Raw genomic sequence first — 22,340 nt, 5'->3', positions numbered from 1 at the left:
TGTGTTAGTGAAACCTTCCCTTCCTGCCCTATATAAACAGCACTACCCCATGTTCTCTCTCTTCCCCTATCCATGCGTTAGTTCCCATGATAGAACTGGTAACTGTATTACATATTAGACATGTATGTGTTTCTTATCTGTCCCTCTCCAGTGGGATATAATCTCCATGAAGAGAGAGGCCTTTTGTTGGTTGTTGAATTCTCAGAGCCTAGAACAGTGGAGGTGCTCAAGTATTTGTTGAATAAATGATTTGATTAGTTTATGACAGAGAAAAGATTTATTAACAGATTCTAGAAAGCCTTGGAAATCAGAGTAAGATGTTTGGAACCCTAACATTTCTAATAACTTAGTAAGGAGTAAAATAGAAGCTATTTCAGATAATTTTTGAAATTGCTCAGGGACCTTTGCTGTCTTCCAAGTTCTTTGGTCATTCAGAATTGTGCCAATGGCTTGCTTTGTTCTGGGAATGCTTTTATGTTGATCCCTATTCTTCAGTAAGTGCCCCTAACCCTCCCTGCTGGTTACTCTTGTTTCCTTTTCCAGCTAGCAATAGACCTCTCTCCCTGTCTCCCTTTTTTCGTTTAACATTTTCTTCTCTAAGTGGTATATTTTGATTATTCAGCAGCTGCTTCATACAGATGGTGGGAAGGGGCCTTGTATATTTGCTGTAGCCCAGCATCCTGATGAATATGCCATTTGCTTCTGTGTATCAGCTTTTGAAGGCTATTCTAAAGCTTCTGCTTGGTACTTTCATTATTAGAATGTACAGGCTGCTGCTCAGATGGCTGGTTCTAGTGAAATAGATATAGTATAGAGTTAACTCTTTACTGTCCAGCAGGGCAGTTGAAGTGGCCTTCTTTTTCCACTTGTTCTGTCCAAATCATTCTGCTTCAAATCATTGCTCCTTCAAGGTTTGTCTGGAAACTCCTGCTGTTTTTTCAGGCCTTACTGGTCTTCTCCTTGAACTCCTTTCACATGTATAGGTTATATCTCACATCTAAGCCCTTAATTATATACTATTACACATTATTTCTTCAGGGCTTCAGACACTCTTCTGCCTCCGTGTAGTTATAAGTTCACACATTCCCATCATCACCACTTTTCTTCATCAGTAATCATCAGTATTAGAGAGCTTGACATGCTCCACTCCATTCTATTTGAAAACCTCTGTCTATTATTTCATTTGTCTGAATTATCTTCCTCAATTAGATTGTAATTTCTTGCATCCTTGATTGTATCTCATGTTTCTGTAGGATTCTTCTAGATGTGGTTTGACGTCTAGAATAGTACTGGGCACATAATGGATGCTTTTTTCTATAAGAATTAATTGATTTTTTTTATTGAGTCCTAATTGATTTTTTTTTTACTGAAATATAGTTACCGTGTGTGTTTTTACCTCCATTCCAAACTTTCAGGACAGCCGTACTAGTTCTAATCTGTTCTTGGATTGATCCTATGACTATGCAATGTGACCACAAGGAAAAACCAGTTTTGGTTCTGTAAGAATTAACTCCATTCCTAAGACAGCAAAGACCAGGCATACCTTCCCTGCCACCACTCAGGCCTCTTCCAGCCTGACCCCCAACGTCCAAGAAAGCAGGAATGCAGCTGAAGACAGGGTACAACCATGTGAGCAATCAATTGATTGATGATTAATGAATCAATCAATCATGCCTACATAATAAAACCCCAACAAAAACTCTGGACACTGAGCTGAGTTCCCCAAGGTGGTAATATTCTGTATTGTTACACATCAATGTTGGAAAGATAATTTATACTGAGGACAATAGAAGCTCCCCATTTGGAATCCTAAACTCTATTCTTTGTGTGTTTTCTTTTTGCTGTTCCTAATCCTTTTTCTGTAATAAATCATAGCTGTGAGTACAATAGTTTTCAGTGAGTTCTGTGAATCTTTCTAAATAATTATCAAACCTGAGGTGGTTTAGGGACTTCCCCAAACTCACAGTTAGTGTCAAAACTTAGGGCAGTCTGGGAGATTGTTCCCAGTTTGGCTAACTCCAGGTAATGAAACACCTACAACCCCCTTTCCTGAATATTAAAATATGACTGGAATGACAACTTTACCCTGTTGTAGCTTGAGAGAGACAGGGTTGGATTTTCTTTGTGTTCTAATTTATTTTCTCACCCACTGTGTTAGTGCTGGCTTCATTTCTCAGCTTCCAGACCCTCTCTGCGTAATATGCCTCACTGTGTACTCATCCCTGCCTCAGCTCCAGGCTTCATGGAGGTAGGATAGATAGGAAGACCTGCAATGCAGCTGGTGCAGCTCACTATTAAGGCTCTCTAAAAGTCAGAAGTGGCTTCCTGGGAACCAGGAATGACCCTTGGCCATTGTCCCATAAACTTACAACTTCCCTCACTTCCGATCACACCTGGGACTTAGTACCACCAGGGCAAATCATTAGGTGCCTGAGGATGCTGGGTTTCCTCTGAATTAAAAACCTTTTCTACCCCTTCCCAGTACTTTCTGATGTTGGCTTAGCCCCATGTATTAGTCCGTTCTCATGCTGCTAATAAAGACATACCCAGGACTGGGTAATTTATAAAGGAAAAATGTTTAATTGACTCACAGTTCAGCATGTCTGGGAAGGCCTTAGGAAATGTACAATCACAGTGGAAGGGGAAGCAAACACATCCTTCTTCACATGGTGGCAGCAAGAAGAAATGCCCAACAAAAAGGGGGAAAATCCTCTTATAAAATTATCAGACCTCATGAGAATTCACTGTCATGAGAACAGCTTGAGGGTAACTGTCCCTGTGATTTAATTATCTTTCACTAGATCCCTCCCATGACACATGGGGATTATGGGAGCTCAATTCAAGATGAGGACATTCAAGATGAGGACATGGGAACTCAATTCAAGATGGGGACACAACCAAACCCTATCATTCCACCCTGGCCCCTATCAAATCTCATGACTTCACATTTTAAAACACAATCATGCCCTTCTAACAGTCCCCCAAAGTCTTAACTCATTCCAGCATTAACTCAAAAGTCCAAGTCCAAAGTCTCTTCTGAGACAGGGCAAGTTCCTTCCACCTGTGAGCCCGTAAAATCAAAAACAAGTTGGTTACTTCCCAGATACGGTGGGGGTACAGGCATTGGGTAAATACACACATTCCAAGTGGGAGAAATTGGCCAGAACAAAGGGGCTACAGGCCGCATGCAAGTCTGAAATCCAATAGGGCAGTCATTAAATCTTAAAGTTCCAAAATGATCTCCTTTGACTCCATGTCTCACATCCAGCGCATGCTGTCGCCCAGGTGGGTTCCTGTGTTTCATTTGTCTGAATTATCTTCCTCAATTAGATTGTAATTTCTCATGGCTTCACATTTTCTTTGTGTTCTAATTTATTTTCACATTATTTCTTTGTGTTCTAATTTATTTCACAGCCTTGGGCAGCTCTACCTCTGTGGCTTTGCAGGGTATAGTGTCCCCCACCCCCCCGTCTTTACAGCTGGCATTGAGTGTCTGTGGCTTTTCTAGGTACATGGTGCAAGCTGTTGGTGGATCTACAGTTCTGGGGTCTGGAGGATGGTGGCTATCTTTTCACAGCTCCACTAGGCAGTGCCCCAGTGGGGACTCTTTGTTGGAGCTCTGACCCCACATTTCCCTTCTGCCTGCCCTAGCAGAGGTTCTCCGTGAGGGCTCTGCCTCTGCAGCAAACTTCTGCATGGACATGCAGGTATTTCCATACATCCTCTGAAATCTAGGCAGAGATTTCCAAACCTCAGTTCTTGACTTCTGTGCACCTGCAGGCTCAACACCACATAGAAGCTGCCAAGACTTGGAGCTTGCACTTTCTGAAGACATGGCCTGAGCTGTACCTTGGTCCCTTTTGCCATGGCTGGAGCTGAAGCTGCTGGGACACAGGACACCATGTCCTGAGGCTGCACAGAGCAGGGGGGCCCTGGGCCTGGCCCATGAAACTATTTTTCCCTCCTAGGCCTCCAGGCCTGTGATGGGAAGGGACTTTATAAAGGTCTTGGACATACCCTGGAGACATTTTCCCCATTATCTTGGTGATTAACATTCTGTACCTTGTTACTTAGGCAAATTTCTGCAGCAGGCTTGAATTTCTCCCCAGAAAATGGATTTTTCTTTTCTATCGTGTTGTCAGCCTGCAAATTTTCCCAACTTTTATACTGTGTTTTCTCTTGAATGTTTTGCCACTTAGAAATTTCTTCTCCCAGATACCCTAAGCCCTCTCTCTCAAGTTCAAAGTTCCACAGATCTCTAGGGCAGGGGCAAAATGCTGACAGTCTCTTTGCTAAAGCACAACAAGAGTTACCTTTGCTCCAGTTCCCAAGAATTTTCTCATCTCCATCTAAGATCATCCTGGACTCTGTGGTCCATATCACTATCAGCATTTTGGTCAAAGCCATTCAGCAAGCCTACAGGAAGTTCCAAACTTTCCCACATTTTCCTGTTTTCTTAGTCCTCCAAGTTTCTAGGAAGTTCCAAACTTTTCTACATTTTTCTGTCTTTTTCTGAGCCTTCCAAATAGTTTCAACCTTTGCTTGTTACCCAGTTCTAAAATCAGTTCCACATTTTTGGGTATCTTTACAGCAGCACTCCACTCTCTGTGGTACCAATTTACAGTATTAATTTGTCCTCATGCTGCTATTAAAGACATACCAGAACTGGGTAATTTATAAAGGAAAGAGATTTAATTTACTCCCAATTCAGCATGGCTGGGGAGGCCTCAAGAAACTTATAATCGTGGTAGAAGGGAAAGCAAACACATCCTTCTTCACATGGTGGTGGCAAGGAGAAGTTCCCAGCAAAAAGGGGGAAAAAGCCCCTAATAAAACCATCAGATCTTGTGAGAACTCACTTACTATCACGAGAACAGCATGAGGGTAACTGCTCCCATGATTTAATTACCTCCTACCAGAGTCCCTCCCATGACATGTGGGGATTATGGGAGCTAGAATTCAAGATGATATTTAGGTGGGAACCATGGGATGATATGGTTTGGCTGTGTCCCCACCCAAATCTCATCTTGAATTGTATCTCCCATAAACTCCATGTGTTATGGGAGGTACCCAGTGGGAGGTAATTGAATCATGGAGGCAGATCTTTCCCATACTATTCTTGTAATAATGAATAAGTCTCATGAGATCTGATGGTTTTATAAAGGGGAGTTCCCCTACACACACTCTCTCTTGCCTGCTGCTACGTAAAACGTGACTTAGCTCCTCATTCATCTTCAGTCATGATTTGAGGCCTCCCTAGCCATGTGGAAAGGTAAATCAATTAACTTTCCTTGATAAATTACCCCGTCTCGGGTATGTCTTTATTAGCAGCATAAGAGCAGACTAATACACACTATATTTTACAAACTGGACTGATAATAATCACCTGGGGCTCTTGTTAAATATTCAGATTCTCAGCCTGTCTAATGGAGATTTTGATTGTAGGTCTGAGTTTTGGCTCAGGAGTCTGTTTTATTTTGATTTAAATATTGAGTGCTCCAGTTATTCTTATAATTATCTACTACATCTCTGTGCCTTAAGCTTTGCTTCATGTCCATTTCAAACTTTAAATTACCATCTTACATATTTCCCCTATCCTTGTTGGTGTTAGAAAACAAACCTGGATTTGTTCTGCATACCCTCTGTGTTGGAGGAGTCATGCCCTAGTCCTCATCTTGGGGCTGGCAGTTCTCTTACCCTGCCTCATAATGGCCAACCCTCCTCTCTGGCACTAGGCTCTTTCCTGTGCCCCATTCCAGTGTCTGTAGTCTTGCCACATGTAGATGGACATCTGATACCATGATCAACTTCACAAACAACTTCATTTAATTCAATAAACATTTACTGACTTGAGTTATGTCCCAGGCACTGTGCTAGGTGCTGGCGAGATGAAAAAAGGAAAATACTCACAGTTTAAAGGGTGTGACAGACACATAAAGAAACAGCCATAATATTGTGTGATAAATGCTTTAGCAGAAGCATGTACAAAGTGCTATGGAAACTCAGACGAGAGCGTGATTAATTTCTCCTGGGAAGGGTCAGGAAAAGTCACAGAGAAGAGTTTACATTTGGAAGGTAATCAAAAGTTCTCTCAGAGGTCAGAGAGAGGGGAGGGCATTCCAGGCAGAGAGCAAAGCCGAAACAAATCCAAGGAGAGTGAGAGTGCTTGATTTACTTGGGCAACTTGGACTGAGTCATCCAGTGGGCCAAGAGCAGTGTTTTTTCCAAGTGTGGTCCTCATGCCATCTTCATCTGTAATTCCTTGGGGAGCCTATCGGAAATATACATTTCAGGATCTTAACCTCATACTTACTGATTTGTAATCTTAACAATGTTTATTCATAACTACCCCTTCAGTGATTCTTTAAACCAAAAATAAAGCAGTTGTTCTCTACCTTGGTACGTTATAATCATCAGGGAGCTTTAGAAAATAGTGAGGCCTGATCTCATCCTCCAAGGTTCCCATTTAAGAGGTTTGGGATATAGCCTGGGCGTCTCCATTTTTAAAGCTCCCCCAGTGATTTTAATGCATGGAACCACTGCATCCAAGTTTGAGGACCACAGAACGATAGCATCAAATTCAAGAAGGCAAAGCAGGCACTCAGAGACCTGTTACAAATTATAATGGAGGTGTAAAAAGTTCACACAAAGTTTTCCATGCCATGTTGGGGAGTTTGGTTTCGATTTTGTAGATGGTGAAGAGACAATGCGGGAGGTGGCTCCTACAAGCTCATATTTCTGTATAGGTCTCAATGAATGCTGGTGTTAGAAAACACGATTGAATCTGGTTTGTACACCCATGATGTTGAGGGAAGGGATGCTTACTACCGCTCCATAAAGTGGGCTCAGCTGTGCCCTCACAGTAACTGCTCTTGCAGATAGAGGCTCTGAATACTCCTGTTGCTTTCTTAAGAGACACAGTGGGCACCTATCCTGTGCTCACTGTTAAAAAATCCTCAACTGTATCCCAAGTAAATTCTGAGCCGTGCAAAGCTTCATGGAAGGAAGACCTAAGGGAGATTGGTGGTGGGCATTATATATTCACATGGTCTCCATTAGGCCCAGAAGTTACAGGTATTGACTTCAACCTTGAAGTTCAGGAATAGAAGAAAATGTGTTGCATGGACTATGGTGCCTGCAGAGCACAGAGAAGTTTTGGGATGGACCGCAATGGCATAGAAGAAGGAGAGGTGAGAGGTAAGGGGGAAAAGTGTAGTTATAAGCCAATCACCACTCCACAGTGAGGTGTTGGGACTTTTGTGGACCAACTTGATTAAAGTAGAACCAGATATGCTGTGGGTACAGTTGTGAAGGAAAAGGAAAGGAGGTCAGAAGTCTAATGCTGGAGCCAGCTGAAGGCCCTAACTAGCAGCTAGTCACACAGAACTCAATGAAGTCTCTCCCTCTCATTGTCTCTTCAATTTTCTCCCCTTTCCCTCTTCTATCTTCTCAGTCTTTTCCGCTCTTCTTTAACCCTCTACATCCTCACTACCCATAGTGCTCCCAGAAACAATAGCAAAGCCTACCAGACTCCAACATTTCTTAATGGGCCCACAAGTTACAGCCTTTGTTGAAACTTAGAGCTAAGAAGAATGTTGGTGATTCTTTGGTACAACCTCTTCAATTTGCGAATGGACAAATGGAGGTCCAGAAAGGAGACATGATTGTCCAGAGAAAAAAAGGTCACATAACTAGTTAGTGGTAGAATTCAAACAGATTCGTATCTTCTGACTTTCTCTATGAGCCTGCATCTGCTGTGCTACGCTCTGGTCACAATGGGGAATTCTCATGCTTTGCATGCTTTGTGGGATAAATTGTATACACTTCATGTTTGGTTCCTACAACCACTTTGTAAGAAGGGTATAGCAATTAGTTCATCATGTCTGCTAAGTTCACTAAAGAAAGAATGTGCTTTGCTTAAGAATGCAAGTTTCACCAGAAAGGAAGTAGAAATTTATAAAACAGGAAAGTTCAGGTTTACATAATTTTAGGCCATATGAGTAGAATTTTTATAGAGTAGATTCTAAAATCACTGTTTTTCATTATCATAATGTAGAGTCCCAGAACCGTTACCCTAGGACAAGGAAAGACTTTGTCTGATGGTTGTGTGTTTGAGTGCAGGAAAAGACAGGATGTGGTTACATAACTTGTACAAAACACCAGGATGTTTTGACCTTGGTCTTGCTTCATTTTGAAGGCTTCTAAACTTGTTTGCTGGTGCCATCACGAGTAGGTGGAAGATGAGATCGTTGCTTCTCTCACAAAATGGTGCAATGAGAATGTTATCTGTGACATTATGGAGTCTGGGAATCCAGTGTAGCATCTGACTCGGTGCCTAGCCCAGTAGCAGACACTCATGGGTTATTTTTTAAGTTGAGTTGAGATGAGGCCTGCAGGTCTGCAGCAAATTACTATTGATGTCATCTTGAACAAGTCGTTTTCTTTCTCCAAGCTCACTCTTCTCTCTTACAAAATAACAGACAAGAACAAGACAACTTCTGACATTCCTTCCCACTCAGAGATTGGCATCCCTTTCTTTAAAAAAATCCCAGAAATTTGGACTTAGGAGACCCTTTGAAGGTCAATTAGCCCAACCCACAACTTGTTCAAAGCAGAGCCAGATTATTCAAAGAAGTAGAGATTTGGCAACTTCATGGCTTGCGTAATAGTGAAAATCAGCCAAAAAGAATAATTGAGGTTAAAAAATCATTTGAGGGCCAGAATTACTCTCTTTGGTCAATATCCATCACATTAATGAGGAATAGTTAAATCTCTATTTTGCTTTGGTTTTCTCCTTTGCTCTCTACTGATATATAAATATATACATCAGCAAAATGCACAAGTCTAAAGTGTACAGTGTGAGGAATTTTTACATATGTATCCACCCATGTAACTATCTCACAAATTAAGATACAGAACATTTTGACAACTGGAGAAAATTTCCTCATGCCTTCACTACCCTCTGTCAAGGGATAGATCTAATTTCTATCACTGTAGGTTTGTTTTGCCTACTTTTGAACTTCATATGAATAGAATCACAGCGTATATAACCCATTGTGTCTGACTTTTCACTCAACCTTGTGTCTAAGATTTATCCATATTGTTGCATATGTCAGGAGTCCTTTTGTTGTTGCAATGTGTGAATTGTAAGACTACCACAACTTAAGAATTCATCAGTGCAGAGTATTAGCTACAGACGAGCAGAAAAAGTCAGAAGATTTGTGTCCTAATCTTGTTATTAAGTAGCTACATGAACCTCTCTCTGGGCCCATTTTCCTCAACTGTGAATGAAGAGGTCAGGCTAAAGAATCACTGGCAATTTTTCTAACTCTAAAGGCCAAATAATGTATGTGAATTGGAGACCAAACAAGCGTCTGGAAGATATGAAAAAAATCACACATCTGACAAAGAACTCATACTAAGAATATGTAAGTGACTCCTACAAATCAATAAGCAAAAAAGAAAAGTCAATTAAAAATGGGAAACATGAGTGTGTGTGTGTGTGTGTGTATTTGCTGCTGTTGTTATAGTAGAGAAAAAATTGTTCAGTGGGAAACCTTAGGGTCATCATAATGACCGTGTAACAAATATTTTCAAATATGCAGAAATGTTGGGCCATTCACATGATGCAGGAACTGACTTTTGAAAAAGGATCCCTTTGTATTATTTTCTGTAAGGGAGGCACCATGTTTAATTTTAGTGAATACATGAAATGCATGTAAAAGGGCTTCATCAACTGTAAAGCTCTCTGCAAATGAAAAGCATTATTATTATTCCAGATACAATATAAGTGCAGCTGACATCAACCACCATTTATCCCAGTTGCAGGTGTAACAACCAACAAGGGTATTTTCCTTTTTTCCTTTGCCATGGCTGTGAGAGAGCATCTGAACCCAATACATAAATAACAGCTGTGATTTTAATTGAGACTTTTGAGTGGATAAGCAAGGTGTACACTGAACGCATAGCAACAGATAGGTTTTCATTTGGGCAGCCACATTATTATTTCCTCAGACTTTGAAAAGGGAAAGTTTTAACAGTCCTCTTGGAAGTGACCCTTGTTTTTCCCCCCACCTGTTCGCAGTTACTGTCACAGAATGCGTCATCACTCTCCCACGCGCACAGTGGGAAAACAACTTTGCCATCCAGAGCAAAGGGAATTTTTATGCTGTGTCAGGGATACAAGAGTCTGCGTATGGTTCATTGTCCATTTCCCAATTAGGCTCCCTCCCTAGGGGCTGGAGCTTCCTGCCCAGAGAGCCTGCCTGAAATCCTTATCATTTCAGCAGAAATATGTCAGCACGAGAAGTCACTGCAAATCAGATTTTTACCAGAATGCTTGTGGTCTCTGCCTTACCCTGTTTCCCCCCAAGATTTTGCAACTCTGGTCTTGTCTTAGGAGGGTGAGAAATTATTCCATCAACGTAATCAACCCAGATTGGTCAACCAAAGGGAATTTGCTTGTTGAATCACATTTGCTGCTAGTACCTTCTTGGACAAGGGTACCTCCATGACTCTGTCCCTTGACTGCGTTGTCTAACTATTGGGTATTTTCTTTCTTGTATTGGGCATAGATGTGTTTCAGACTTTGTATTTGCCCCTTAAAGCTTCCCTTATGATAGATTTAGCAGCTCTGTAGTAATACACACCGAAAACTAATCTAAACACTATATAGTTGTAGAGTGGAAAGAGTTTCAAAGCCCAGCAAATCTGAATTGGAATCAAAATTTATCACTATACCTGGGTGATAAGCCTCAGCTGCCTTATCTGTAAGATGGTGATAAAAATACCTCCCTAGCTCTGAAGATCATTGTAAGGTCAAGAGAGGCAATGCATGTACACCTTCCCAGAGAGGGTCTGGCCCATAGTAATTGCCTCATAAATAGTGAGTGAGATGATTGTTCCATAAACTGTACAGCTGGGGAAGATCCCCCAATGCAGGCACATGACTAGCCCAAGTTTAACAATAGCTTAATGGCAGATCTAGGAGAAAAATTAAGATCTAGAGCTTCTTTCCACTCTGGAGCAAAGGGGGCTACATCTAAGAATTGTTTCCTCAGGTTTGGGGAGGAGACAGCAAAGCAAAACACATCAAGGTAAATTATGATGCTTTGATGATTTCTTAAACTGAGTGGTCTATAGTTCATTGGCATGGAAGGATGGTTTTTTTAGAAATATCATCTCTGCTTATGTTTACAGCATATGTTTCCTGTTCAGCCAGAGGCATCCATATTGCTTTGAGGAGAGTTAGGACTGTTAGATTAGGACAGCAAAAATAAACTAATAAAATTGATTCTTGCATCCCACAATAAAACATGGATTCGAATGGTAAAGCTTTGACTTGCAAGAGCCGGGTTCTTTATGAGAGAGGAAAAAGCTTGAGAATCCAAAGGGAAGGTCTTTAAGGAAGCAAGTTGTCTATGACATAAAGTTAGGTTACAAAGAGAATAGGGGAAGAGCCAGGTCACCCCACCCCCTCTCCGGGCTAGTGGGTAGTTGATAGTCACCTGACTGGAGGAGGGAGAAAAGTGATGAGCTGAGGGTTGGAATGAAGATGCTAGAGGGAACTATGGGGAGGAGACCTGGCAAGTGTAAGGGGACAGTATACCTTGCAGACCATGCTTTGCCATTTAGGGGAGGGCCATGTTAACTTTCTCTCTCAGCCTTTGCTGCTGAGAACCTTTTGTAAACATCTGCTTACATATCAACCCATAGATTTTCAGCAAAAGTGATACCCCACAATGTTCCCAGATTTTGCTAAGGTCCATATGAATTACCTATTTGGATATCTCTTTTTCAGTGACCAAGGTCACTAATAAATACCATGAAACGTAGGCAAGATTTCCAGAAGATGCTTGGAGATGTGGAGCATAGGCCCTCGGCATTTGTACTGGATGCAGTAACCATCCTCATGTCCTAGGTTTAATTTTAGGAGTGATACAGTGTGTCAATTAAGAGTGTAGTCTCTGGCATCAGACCAACTGCCTTAGATCCTGGTTCTCTCCTCTTATTAGCTGGGAAATTTTAAGGAAGTTTATGAAACCCGTAGAGCCTTAGCTTCCTTGTCTCCCAGATCACAGTATCAAAATTTCTGCAACATAGTTTGCAGTGACTAAATAAATTAATACACAGGAAGGACTTAGAACAATGCCTGATACATAGTATAGTTTAATGATAGCTAGTTGTAGTTGTTCTTACTGCCTGTGCCAGTCAAATTTGTGTGTGTGTGTGTGTTTGTGTATGTGTGTGTATGTGTATGGTACAGATTTGACAATCTCTGACAGCTTTTTCTGTTTTTGCAATAACCAAAAAGAGAGTTATTCACTATCTCACCTTTCTGGGGTTGTTAATTTGATTTTCTATTCATTGATTTGTATATGCTTTCAAGAAATATTTATGGAGTCTTTCTATGTGTCTATCAGGCACTGAGCCAACTGCTGGGGATAAAATGGCATATAAGATAGGCATATTCCTGCCCTCATGTAGTTTACAACTACAACTAGTCTATTCCAATAACTCTTTCCCTTTATCTGATTTTGGGGCCTGGGCCAATCTCCTGAGCACATTTCCTAGTACTGGCAATTGGGGTCCTGCAGCAGGCCATAAAATGCATGGTATATGGGTTTAATAATGTCAGGGGAAATTTTCAGTTAATCCCTTGGACTGTGGGTACATCCAGGATTCAAAGGCCAGACCAAAACGGCACGAAGAGAAACAGAGAACTGGTAATTATCTGGTGAATTTGGGTCATGTGGAAAGCCAAACCAAATTACTTTCGCGAAGGAAAAAATGATTTTTTTTCTCTTGAAATGAATTCATTTTGGTGAGATTTTGCTAGGGTCTTCCCTTCCTTGCTTTGCATTATTAAACCAGGTATTTCCTAAAAACCAGTACAGTGTGGGTAAGATATAAAGACAAGGACTTCGAGGGAAATGAAAACTGCTGATCCACGGGGTATCTGGGGAGGCCTGGTCTTATTCCCAATATATAACATAAAAGGAACGTTGTACTAAGTTGGCAGTGCTACCATAAATCCAGTCAGCTCGTAGGGGCTCTAATCTGACAGCTTCTGTTTATTTGTGAAACAGATGTTTTAAGTTAAACGTTTTCTTGTGTCTTGTTGTTCAAAATTATATCGTATTATAATTTTGTATTTCTAAGGCAAAAACAAATGAAGGGAACATGCTTAATTTTTAGGTTATGAGTAATTTATTGTACTTTTAATAGAGGATTTCAATGTATTCCCCATCCAGGAAATGGTAATGGAAATTGCCTACTTCAACATGTAATCTATAAAATCTTGTTAAATACTGTAATGAGAATTTGTCACTTTGTCACCTGGCTAACCTTTTACAACCCTGAAACTCAAAGTGAAGTGACACCTCCCTCAATTCAGATGAAATGCCTGCATATTTTACTGTGTTTTCACCAAGAAATCCCTTCAGCCAAAATTTCAGCTAGTCCAAGTCAATTTTTAAGCAAAGTGCATAACCAGAAATTGGCACAAACATTTGTGTATCATCCTTTCCATATTCAAAAGCTGTCTGAGACTCATTTGATTAAGCATAAAAATAACTCTGTGAATGTCATTAGAAAGGCTGCTGAACATTCCATGTCTGGTCCCTTGAATTTGTATTCTGGGGATGCATTATTAAGTCACTGCTTAGTTGTTTCTCTTGTAAGAACCTGATCATGCTCTCTAGAGTCTGAAAAAATTATTTTCATATTGAGTTTATAAGCCTTAGTTTTTCTATTTCCATTCAACAGAAAGGAAACAGCTGGTAAGTTAAGGAAGGCCAGTGTATTTGGCTACTGTAATCTCCACTGCCTTCCCTGGTTAACAGAATATCTTTATTCCAACCAGGGCTCCCTCCCTGCCAAATCTCCTTATTAAACTGAGTTGTGATTAGAAAAGAATAAATGACATTTTATTTCAAATGTGGCTCCTTTCAAACTTCCATACTCCTCTTTAAGTTTTCCTCTTACAAAACTTTTCCTTGGCCTTCAGCATTTCTTCTCCCTGGCAGACCTTCAACATTGCAAAGTTCCTGACAAGTCCACACTGAATGAAGCACCTCCTCATTCGTTGCTGTGGGATCAACTGTTATCCATGCACTTATTCATTCCACAAACATTAATTCTTACACACAAAATGGCCATGTGTATTCCAGACTCAAGTGATCATCTCTGGGGATCATGTATTGGTTCAAAAATGGAATGCTCTTTTTCTGTCTCAGATTTGTTTTTCTGTTAGGTGCAGGTGCTTTATTTCAAAGTCAAGGAAGTCCAAAATACAGGTTGCACATGGTGGAATGGGTTCCAAATGGGGACAGATGTTGACAGAAGAAGTGTCAGTTGGGGAACTGACACTTATTACAAATGGATATTTAGGGTCCCAGTTTCTAGAAGTTCTGAGCCAGTTGGGTATGGCTCAGAGGTTTCTTATGTGCAGCTATATGTTGTCCCACTGATGTGTAGGGCTAGAGTGATAGCAGCGGATGTGGAGAAAGAGGATGGACTGAAAAACGACCTAGGAGGCAGAGTGTGCAGGGCTTGATGGCCACAGATAGTTGTAGGAGTGAGAACAGAGGAGTTGAAGATAACCTGTGTATACATATTTGTTCTTAGTTCATTTGTAAAAGCAAAAAAAGATACTACTTATTTCAGCGATGGAAAATTACCCAGGATTGTTTCAGCAAGACAACACTAAAAATATTCCCCAAACAATTCTTTGGTCTCAAAAAATAAATACCAGATGGAGTGTACACTTTTTGATTGACCGCAAGGAATTTATTGAAGGTTGAAAGAAAGTAAAACTTAATGTTGCATTTAGCAAAGACTTTGACTTTTCTCCTTTGTACCTTCAACCTGGGGCGATAGTGACAGTCATATTGGTGTCACTATCTATTTGTAATTCAGAACTTCAAAGGAACCTTCTCTGTTGATGTATTTTTCTTTTTTCTACTAAAGTTGTCTTGCCTGTCACAATGAGCATTGTTTTTCTTTGTCTGAGACAGGGTCCCACTCTATTGGCTAGGTGCAGTGGTGTCATAATGGCTTACTGCAGCCTTGATTTCTCAGGCTCAATAGATCCTCCTACCTCAACCTCCCAAGTAGCTTGAACCACAGGTGTGTGCCACCACACCCGGCTAATTTTTTGTAATTTTTTTTTTTTTTTAGGAGACAGGGTATCACCATGTTGCCTGGGCTGGTCTCAAACTCCTGGGCTCAAGCAATCCACCTGCCTCCACCTCCCAAAGTGCTGGGATTCCGGGCATGAGCCATCATGCCTGCTCCACAATGAACAGTTTATACCTTTTACTCTCACTTCAAACTTCCACCCTCCAGCATGCTTATTCACCATTGTCCTCACTTTGAGTAATGGCCTTGAATTCTACCTCATGGAGAAGGTAGACACTATCATATAGGCACACCCTACTTTTTCTGCTAAGTCTGTAAACCTACTTGCAGCTGCACTTGTTTTTTTTTTTTTCTTCTTCTTCCCTTGCCGTTATCATCAAGGAAGTAGCATTTCTCCTGCAAGATTCTGGATTTTATGCCTTCTCATCTTCTCAAGGACTTCATTCTTCGAGTTTTCTCTTTTCTCTCCTTTTTCCCCTTAGCCTCTAACTTTATACTGGATTTTAAAAAAAATTTCCATAGTTTTTTTGGGGGAACAAGTGGTATTTGGTTACATGAGTAAGTTCTTTAGTGGTGATCTGTGAGATTTTGGGGTACCTATCACCTGAGCAGTATGCACTGAACCCAATTTGTAGTCTTCTATCCCTCACCCCCTTCCCACCCTTTCCCCCTGAGTCCCCAAAGTCCATTGTGTCATTCTTATGCCTTTGCATCCTCATAGCTTAGCTCCCACTTATGACTGAGAACTTACAATGTTTGGTTTTCCATTCCTGAGTTATTTCACTTAGAACAATAGCCCAGGTTGCTGTGAATGCCATTATTTCATTCCTTATTTATGGCTAAGTAGCATTTTATCATTTACATAAACATATATATACACACATACACACACATATATACACGTGTGTGTATATGTATATATATATACACACACACACATATATATCACAGTTTCTTTATCTACTCGATTGATGGGCATTTGGGTAGGTTCCACATGTTTACAATTGTGAATTGTGCTGCTATAAACATGCATGTGCAAGTATCAAGTATCTTTTTTGCACAATGACTTCTTTCCCTCTGGATAGTTACCGTAGTGGGATAGCTGGATCAAATGTTAAGTTCTACTTTTCATTCTTCAAATAATCTCTGCAGTGTTTTCTAGTTTTGGTTGTACTAGTTTACATTCCCACAAGCAGCTGAGAAATGCTCCCTTTCACTACATCCATGACAACATTTATTGTTTTTTGATCTTTTTATTATGGCCATTCTTGAAGGAGTAAGGTGGTAACACATTGTGGTTTTGATTTGCATTTCCCTGATCATTAGTGATGTTGAGCATGTTTTCATGTTTGTTGGCCATTTCTATATCTTCTTTTGAAGATGTATAGATCTTGATTTTCTCCCACTCTGTGAGTTGTCTGTTTACTCTGCTGACCCTTTTGCCGTGTGAAAGCTCTTTAGTTTAATTAAGTCCAAGCTATTTATCTTTGTTTTTATTGCATTTGCTTTTGGGCTCTTGGTCATTAAATCCTTACCTAAGCCAATATCTACAGGGGGCTTTCTGATGTTATTTAGTTTCAGGTCTTACATTTAAGTCTTTGATCCATCTTGAGTTGATTTTTGTTTAAGGTGAGGGGTGAGGATCCAGTTTCATTCTCCTACATGTGATTTGCCAATTATCCCAGCACCATTTGTTGAATAGGATGTCTTTTCCCCACTTTATGTTTTTGTTTTCTTTGTCTAAGATCAGTTGGCTGTAAGTATTTGGGTTTATTTCTGGGTTCTCTATTCTGTTCCATTGGTCTAGGTGCCTACTTTTATACCAGTACTATGCTGTTTTGGTGACTATGGCCTTGTAGTATAGTTTGAAATCAAGTAATGTGATGCCTCCAGATTTGTTCTTTTTGCTTAGTCTCGCTTTGGCTATGTGGGCTCTTTTTGTTTCCATATGAATTTTAGGATTGTTTTTTCTAGTTCTGTGAAGAATGATGGTGGTATTTTGATGGGAATTGCATTGAATTTATAGATTCCTCTTGGCAATATGGTCATTTTCACAACATTGATACTACCTATCCATGAACATGGGATTTGTTCAATTTGTTTGTGTCTTCTATGATTTCTTTCAACAGTGTTTTATAGTTTTCCTTGTAGAGATCTTCTACCTCCTTGGTTAGGTATATTCCTAAGTATTTTATTTTATTTTTGCAGCTATTGTAAAAGGGGCTGAGTTCTTGATTTGGTTCTCAGCTTGGTCACTGTTGGTGTATAGAAGAGCGACTGATTTGTGCATATTAATTTCACATCCAGAAGCTTTGCTGAATTCTTTTATCAGTTCTGGGAGTTTTCTGGTGGAGTCTTTAGGTTTTCTAGGTAAACAATCATATCATCAGCAAACAGCAACAGTTTGACTTCCTCTTTACCGATTTGAATGACCTTTATTTCTTTGTCTTGTCTGATTGCTCTGGCTAGGACTTCCAGTACTATGTTGAAGAAGAGTGGTGAGAGTGGGCATCCTTGTCTTCTTCCAGTTCTTAGAGGGAATGCTTTCAACTTTTCCCTATTCAGTATTATGTTGGTTGTGGGTTTGTCATTTCACTTTGTCATTTCTGTTAGCATCTTTTCTAGCATCTTCCATTAAAAATAAATCTCTTAATTCTGCAGCCCTGTTTCTCTGATTCTTTCTGGTCAACATTCTTTTTAAAAGTCTTCTACACATTTTTTTTCTTCATTTCCACACCTCTCACTCATTCTTTACTGTAGCCTCAATGTAATGTTTGTTCTAATTCACTAAAACTACTCAGGAAAAGTACAAATATCCTTTATATTATAAAATACCTTACTGAATATTTTATTTCCCTTCAATGCAGTAGAGCACTAACGGGCTCCTTGCAACACTTTGTCATCCTGACATTAATTTGGGGAAATTCCCAGCCATCATTATTTCAAATATTTCTTTTGCTTTTTTCTCTTCTCCTTTTGGTGTTCCTATTATACATATGTTACACCATTTGTAGTTGTCCTACAGTCCCTGGATATTTTGTACTGTTTTTGTCCCCAGTATTTGTTCTCTTTGCTTTTCAGTTTTTTAAGTGTCTATTGCTATATCCTCATGCTCAGAGATTCTTTCGTCAACTATGTCCAGTCTACTAAGAAGCCCATCAGTCATTCTTTATTTCTGTTATGGTGTTTTTGATGTCTAGCATTTCTATTTCATTCTTTCTTAGGATTTCCATCTGTTTTCTTACATTGTCCATGTGTTCTTGGATGCTGTCTACTTTATCCACTAGAGCCCTTGGCATATTAATCACAGTTGTTTTAAATTCCTGGTCTAATAATTCCAATATGGCTGCCATATTTGGTTCTGATGCTTGCTCTGTCTTTCCAAATGGTGTTTTTGTCTTTTGGTATGGTTTATAATTTTTTGGTAGTTGGATGTGATGTATCAGGTAAGTAGGCCCCTTGTAATGTGGGGTAAGCTGTGGGGAGCAGGCAAGCAATCTATAGTCATATACTTAGGTCTCAGTCCTTTAGTGAGTCTATGCCTTTGAACTGTGAACTTCACCAGTATTTCTCAGTTTTTTCTTCCCTTTTAGGTGGAACAGCATGGCTAGAGTGGGATGGAGTTGGGTATTTCCTTTCCCCCAAGTCAGTTAGTTTCTGATGATATCCTAGGAGGTTAGAATCTGATTAATTGGTTTCTTCTGGGGAAGATCTTTTAAGAACAGAATTCCCTGGCCTATTTCAAAATGGTTTCCTTTACCCTTCCCCTGCTGGAAGCATGAGGGGATTTTTCTCTTAGGCTTACTGTGGGAACTTGGTTGAGCTCCTGAGACCCCTAAAGTTTTTAATTATCTGACTTGTCAGCACTGAGTCCCCAGTAATTAGTCAATTACAGTTCAGGTGTTCTTCCACAGCACCAGTTCCCACGGCAGTTTCTGCTCATAAGCCTGTCCTGGGAAGCCATGATTCCCTGTATTTGCCTGTCTGTCTCCAGTCTTGTGGATAGCAATTTGCCTTGTGTCTTCCCCTCTCTTAGGGATCCAAAAAGAGTTGTTGATTGTTCATTCTGTTCAGCTTTTTACTTGTTTTGAGAATGGAGTTTTGACTTCTAAGCTCCTTACCTGCAAGACCAGAAACCGGAAGTTCCTGTGTTAAGAACAGACTGTAGAAAATGAAAGGATGGCATATTATTTTTCTAGGGATGCCACAACATATTACCACAAACAGAGTGGCTTAAGCCAATAGAATTGTATTCTCTCACAATTCTGGAGGCCAGAAGTAAGACATCAAGGTGTCAGCAGGGCCACACTCCCTCTCTGAAAGCTCTAGAGGAGCATCCTTCCTTGTCTCTTCCAGGTCTAGTGGCTTCTGGCATTCCTTGGCTTGTGGCCTTTCCCCATGTATCAGTGTCTCTGTCCAAATTGCCCTCTCCTTGCTCTTAGAAGGACACCATTTATTGGATTTAGGATCCACCCTAGATCAAGGATGATTGAGTCACGGGATTCTTAACTAACAACATCTGCAAAGACTCTATTTCCAAACAAGGTCACATTCATAAGTGTGTGTGTGCGGATGGTAGGGCTCGAACATATCTTTTTGAGGGATACAGTTCAACCCACTACAGCATTAGGTAACCAAATTAAATTTTAAGTGAGCAGTGGCAGGGCTTATGATGACAGTGCATATATGAAGATTGTAGGAAGGTGGATTTGGTGTATGTTTTTAAGAGAGAGATTATGAGATTTGTTCATGGATTTAATTTGCAGTGTGACAGAAAGAACAGCATCAAAAATGGCTTCAACTTTTGACCTGATATAGGGTGAATAGTATTTACTGATCTAGAAAGATGCAAGTTTTGGGGGGAGAGGACTATGAAGGACTTTCCCCAATTATTTTAATAATACAGCATTGAATTCAAGAGCAACACTTCTGGGGGCAAATGGACCTGGGCTCACAAATAATGTTATGCCTTGGGGTATGTTACTTAATCTCCCTGGGTCTTGGGATTCCCATTTGTAAAATGGGTATAAAAAAAAATACCTCTCTCATAATATTAATGGAATGATTTCATGTGATTATACATATGAGCTATTAATAGTCAGAGGCAAACAGGCAGTACTTCCTCTGTAAATCTTATCTATTCATCTCATTTTGAAAGAAGCCTACAGAGGGCTGGGCATGATGGCTCATGCCTGTAATCCCAGAACTCTGGGAGGCTGAGGCAGCCAGATCACGAGGTCAGGAGATCGAGACCATCCTGGCTAACGTGGTGAAACTCTCTACTAAAAATACAAAAAATTAGCCGGGTGTGGTAGCGAGTGCCTGTAGTCCCAGCTACTTGGGAGACTGAGGCAGGAGAATAGCGTGAACCTGGGAGGTAGAGCTGGCAGTGAGCCGAGATCTCGCCACTGCACTCTAGCCTGGGTGACAAAGCAAGACTCTGTCTCAAAAAAAAAAAAAAAAAAATAGAAAGGAGTCTACAGAAATTTGGAAGGCCCCTTCAAATGTACCATTCTTTTATTCTGACATCACTTTGTTGCATTAGGAAGATTGATGTGGCAGCAGCATATAGGTTAGACTGGAGTGGGAAGAGAAGGAGGCAGGGAACCTACTAAGTTGTCCATTGAGAGATGTCAAGAGCAGTGGCATGAGAATAGTGGAGAGAGAGAAAACAGAGAGGACATTATTGAGGGAACTGTACAGGACCTGGCAAATGATGCACTGTGAGAAAAGATAAAGATGTCTGACTTTCTAACTCTGGAAAGTTGGAACACAGTAACTGATGAAAGTGGTAAAGTGGAAGTGTAGAGTAACCTTGGGATGAGAAAGGGGAAAGAGCATATTCAGTTTAGACTCACCAAATTGAAGTACTGACAGGGTAAGAAGTTAGGCACCACGTAGAATCATGGCATGTGTAAGTGCTCCATATCTGAATGGTTGGTAGATCTAGGTCAATACTGTCCAATAGACATATGAGAGCCACAAATGTAAGCCATATGTCATTTAAATTTTCCTAGTAGCCACATTTAGAAAAGTAAAGTGAAACAAATGAAACTAATTTTAATAATATATTTTATTTAACCAAATATAGCCAAAATACTTTCATTCCAATATGTAATTGCCATAAAATATTGATTATGTTATATTCCTTTTTTCAGGCTAAGTTTTCAAAATCCCATATGTATTTTATACCCACAGCACATCCCCATTTGTACTAGCCATATCTCGAGTGCTCACTAGCTACTCTGTTAGACAGTATAATTCTAGGTGGAGGTGATTGTCAGGCAGTAGATTGTGATAGCTGCATTTCAAAAGAGAGACATCAATCTAAAATCACCTGCATGGAAGAGGAAGCCAGGTAATAGGATGAACTTTGTAAGAGAGAGAATACTAAAAGAGAAGGAAAACTAAGACAGAATAGGGGAACGATTCATTTTGCAAAGGTTTGGTTTTTCCATTAGACTGCCCAGCCCCTGAAAAGAGGTGAATTGGTAATAGTGATTCAATGCATGTTTTTAACATATTCACCTCTTGGTTTTTTTAGTTCTACTATTTGCAGGCATCTTGCTCATGCATTTGTTTACTGTCCATCTCCTCATTACCATAATGTAAATCTGTTTTGCTCCCAATTATATTTCCAGAATAACATCTCTCACACATTAGTGCTCAGTAAATGGCTATGAGATAAAAGCCAAATCTCTACCTTCAGAGAATTTACAATATGATGGGTAAGGAACCATTACATAGAGGAAAAATACACTAATGATAGATTCATAGAGAATTAGATTTCTAATGAATGATATTACTAATGTGGGGTCCAGGAGTTCAACAGAGAGAAAGAGTCATTGATTTTGAAGGAGCCTAGAAATACAGAATTGAAGCATGGTCTATGCCTTAAATGATGGCTAGTCTTTGAATATTTGGGAAGCAAGGGGAAGCTTTCCAAGTAGGGTGAATGACTTATGCAAAGGTGTGGTGCATGTGAATATTTTAGTTGCAATAGCTATTAAGAAGAAGAAAGATATCAAATTGAAAATGGTGGCCACTGAAGTTTTTCATAAAGTATGCCAAGCAAAACTTTTAAAATGCTATATCAAGTGGATTGAGAGAGGAGTACTGGTGAGCAGCCATTGCAATTGCCCAGAAGGCAATAAGGGTTGGATTAACAAGGGTGATGCCTTTGGGGGTAGGCAGGAGGA

This window comes from Trachypithecus francoisi, unplaced genomic scaffold, assembly GCF_009764315.1.
Source record: "Trachypithecus francoisi isolate TF-2019V2 unplaced genomic scaffold, Tfra_2.0 Lachesis_group11, whole genome shotgun sequence".
NCBI classification, from domain to species: domain Eukaryota; kingdom Metazoa; phylum Chordata; class Mammalia; order Primates; family Cercopithecidae; genus Trachypithecus; species Trachypithecus francoisi.
Note: the sequence above shows the minus strand (reverse complement) of the source record.